The sequence below is a fragment of the Myodes glareolus genome, chromosome 26, assembly GCF_982192425.1.
Source record: "Myodes glareolus chromosome 26, mMyoGla1.1, whole genome shotgun sequence".
NCBI lineage: Eukaryota > Metazoa > Chordata > Mammalia > Rodentia > Cricetidae > Myodes > Myodes glareolus.
In genome coordinates, this window is record NC_142051.1 from 23,158,606 (window position 1) to 23,162,665 (window position 4,060).

The 4,060-nt window shown below is 48.1% G+C and overlaps 1 long non-coding RNA gene across 2 annotated transcripts; it reads left to right on the forward strand.

The window, feature by feature from the left end:
* Positions 1–1,440: 1,440 nt before the first annotated feature.
* Positions 1,441–3,801, forward strand: LOC125389778 (uncharacterized). 2 transcript variants are annotated; one of them, XR_014999664.2, is made up of 4 exons: positions 1,441–1,905; positions 2,107–2,411; positions 2,641–2,854; positions 3,534–3,801. It is a non-coding gene; the product is annotated as an uncharacterized LOC125389778 (long non-coding RNA). The 2 variants fall into 2 exon arrangements; XR_014999665.2 differs by having other exon boundaries at positions 1,465–1,905; positions 2,377–2,411.
* Positions 3,802–4,060: the final 259 nt, after the last annotated feature.

A 4,060-nucleotide genomic window follows, 5' to 3' on the forward strand; every position in this document is an offset into this window, starting at 1 on the left:
ACGTTTAAGCCCAGAAAGATGGGTCATAGGATGTAGGCAGTCGGCTCATTTTTTTCCCTAGTTACCGGTCTCAGAGCGGCAGTTCTCAACCTGTGGGTCGTGACCCCTTCAGGAGTCAAACAACCCTTTCACAGGGGTCACCTAAGACGATTTAAAAAAAAAAAAAACTAGATATTTACATTCCAATTCAAAAACAGTAGCAAAGTTGCAGCTGGGAAGTAGTAACAAAAATGATGTTATGTTTGGGGGGGGATCACCACAACATGAGGTGTTATTCCATTGGGACACTTTAAGAACTAGCCACGCCCATCCCAGCCACTTTTGACCCTCCCCCCGCTGCCATCTTCTCTCTCTCTCTCTCTCTCTCTCTGATGCCTGTGCGTGTGTGTGTGCGTGTGTGTGTTTGTCTCGTCTTGTGTGTACGTCTGTCTTTGTTTTCTCTCTGTTTTCTCTCCTTTAAGCAATAAATGTCTCCCTCTTCTTTAAATAATACTATGTCCTATGAGCCTTTTATCTGTCGTAACCGCCCGCCTGACTCCCCTGGCCGCATGGCGCTGCAGGGACTCACGGCCATCCTTGTAGGACTCCGCGAGCCGCCCGGGACCATCCCATCATATTCTTTTTAAAAGAATAAAATGAGGTACTGTATTTAAGGGTCGCAGTATTAGGACGGTTGAGAAACCCTGTCTTAGGATAAATAACTCATGTTGAAGAATCAGAGGCAAAATAATTTCACATGAGAGATGGCTCAGTGGTTAAGAGCACTGGCTGTTCTCCCAGAGGACCTGGGTTCAACTCCCAGCATCCACTTGGTGGCTCACAACTGTGTATAACTCCAGGTCCAGGGAATCTGGCACCCTCGCACAGACATACATGCAGGCAAAACACCAATGCACATAAAATTTTAAAAAAATGAATCTTTAAAAAAAATAATTTCACAACCATAGTTTGCTATGCAGCCTTTCCCAGGGACTTCTGTCCCCAGGTGGACAGATCAGGAGGACTCCAGTAACAGACATTTAGGCTCCGGGGTCAGTCCCACATCCTCAGGTAACTGTGGTCAGAGGTAAAGACCGCTCCCTCCACCACTCCCGAGCCAAAACTTCCTTTCCCAGAAGGTCTGAAAGGTGGCGCCAGACATTCTCCACATTCCTGTCATTCCCTAAGGGCTGAGGCAACACACTAACCAGTCTGGTCCTCAGGCACCTGAGGAACGGGACCACTCCTCTGTGGAGAGCTGAAGACAAAGATAGGAGAAAGCCCTGAAAGAAACACAGAGGAGGGGAGAAAGTTCAAGAAACAAGCTTGGCCTGAGCTGCAACGCAAGGCTCTGCTGCTCACCACTGAGATGACTCCTCTAGGCATGGAAGTAGGGTCTGGAGAGGAAGGCAAAGCCCATCTCCCTACCCCCACCCTCATCCTGAACAAAGATTTTTAGCTAGAATAACTTGGGAACGTGTGTGTGTGTGTGTGTGTGTGTGTGTGTGTGTGTGTGTGAGAGAGAGAGAGAGAGAGAGAGAGAGAGAGAGACAGAGACAGAGGAGCTCAGTCAGACCACCTGTGTTGAGCACTCCTTAGTAGCTTTCTGCTTTCTCTTCCTGCTTTTCTGTCAACCCCCGCCCCCCTTCATCCCCTTGTCTTTCCCATACATAATCGGGAAGTATACTAGAGAATCAAAAGGAGCCCTTTTGATTTTATTCGTTAAAGCTGCTCACAGCCACTAGAGGGCAGTGTGGGTGCCAGCCTCTCCAGATTTCCTCTCTTCAGACTGGCCCATCCGCACATCCTGTAACAGGATGTTTCTGAACTCTTCCTTCAATTCTCCGTTTAAGTAAACAACTCGGGCTGGATCCACCCAGATTCACATCCCGGTAACCCCACGGATCACGCAGGTCCACATTCCTGGTAAATCCACAATTTTGCCTTGTTTTATAACCTACCACAGTGAGAGCTTAAACTCACATTCTGCCTGGGTTTTGGAAGGTCTTAACAAATGCTATCCCTAAAGGGGGGGGGGGGGCCTTTGCAAAGAAAGGACCAGTTAAGTGACAAGTGACGTGAGGGCTGCTTAGTTGTACAAGAGTCCGTTTTGTTTCTATTTCCAAGTTCTCAGTGTAGGCTTTTGGTCAAAAGCGGAGAAGCTCAGCTGAGCGAAGTCTGTAAGATCCATCATGGACACAAACAGGAAGACAGAGAGCCATGAATGTTTGTCTTGGAATGAGGCACTATGGGTATAAATTGGGGTCTGCTGAAGCTGTCCCAGGGTCTTGGTGGACCGAGAAAAGCAAAGTTATAGTAGTCAAGGGGTCCGGGGGCGGCATTTGTCTTCCAGGTAGCTCAGCTTAGGGCTCACAGAGATCTTGCACTCCCGTTCAGGAGCAGGAGAAAGCCACCATCTCACTGCACTGGTGGTAAGTACCAAAGTAATTGTGGGTACTAAAGAACTGTCTTAGTTCCCAACCTGTGGGTCATAACATTCCCCCCATCCCCACCTCCCTACCCCCCTACTTTCCCCCACCCCAACCCCCACCCCCGCAAACCTCTAACTCCAAGAAGATTTAGATTACAATTTACAACAGTAGCGGAAATGTAGTTATGATGTAGCAACAAAACCAGTTTTATGGTTGGGGGTCACCACAGCGTGAGGAACTGCAGGATCACACAGCTTTAAGAAGGTGGAAAATCACTGGAAACCGTCTCGAAGCTGCAGACCTAGGGGAAAATGTGACTTGGAGTTGAGGAGGATGCAAGGCTCACCACAGACAGCTTTCTGGGCCCCGGCTCTGGAGCTGGACTTCTTCAGACACGGACTGATACCAGGCTTATCGTTGGTTTCTCAGCAGAGGCAGATAAGGTGAGGGAAATATTTGGAGGCAGAGATTTCTGGAATGTCCCCACAGTGCTGAAATAGCATCCAGAGTTCAAGAAGGCCATATTTGGACAATGATAACTATGTTGTGGTTTTTTTTTTTCTTCTTTTCTATCTTCTGTGTTTTCACTGCTTCGTAATAACATTTAACCTTTTTTCACACAAGGTCAGTGCTGCTGTCCTAGCACTGTCCCAAAGACCTCCCCACCCGAGGACAGATCCCAGACCCTCCCAGGGTGGGAAACGTACTGTGTTTCTAAAGGGAAAGTACAATAGAGGCCAGTGCTTGCTGAAATCCGTCAGATCGGGAGTGTAACCCAGCAAATCATTCTTGGGAGAAAGAAGATGAAACAGACAAAGAGTTCCTAGTTCAATATTAGAATAAATAAATAAATAAATATTGCACAGAATTCTTTCTTCCAGGGCCGGGTTAACACTTTCCCTGCAGGCCTAGAGAGAGGGAGTTCTGGAGAAGAAAGATGGTAGGTGTGTTGCAGGAAGCCACCCCGGAACAGAGCCACCTAGACTACTCCCGAGCCAACAAAGCCTGAAGTAGTGTTGACAAAGGGCGGAGGTGGATCCAAGAGTCTCCGGTTGCCGCCCTCACCTGCTCGGGACCTCTGAGGCTCTCAGCAAGACACCAACAAGAGCTTTTCTTCCGCAGGCCCTTTATTTACTAGACAGTGAGCCAGCCCCAGGAAATCAAGTTGCAAGACCTCTCCTCACCCAGGTCACCTGGACAAATCCAAGGTCTGGCACACCGGGACAAATGAAAACAGAACTCCAGGAAGAGAGGGTAAACAGCCCCTGAAGCCCTAGAAGGGACTTGGCTAAAGGGAGTTGTTTCTGGACTGAGAAGCTGGTCTCGGTCTGTGTGCTTCTGAATGATTGATGTGGCTCATGTGTTTCCAGTAAAGGAACTTTTGTTTTTCTTTTCTTTTCTTTTCTTTTTTTTCTTTCCCTTCTCCTCTACTTTCACTCAGAAAGAATGACTTTCCCATTAGGCAGTGTTTACAGGCTCTCAGAAAATGTGTTTAGGCCCGAAAGCGCCACACACACACATTCCCCGTCCCACCCACACTGCCACCACCTAGACAACCAGTGGAGTTGAGACTGTTCCTTCCCATTCTGAGGTGGCTAAATGAAAAAATCCTGCTGGGTCTCCACCTGAGAAGTCTGGTGAAACTACTA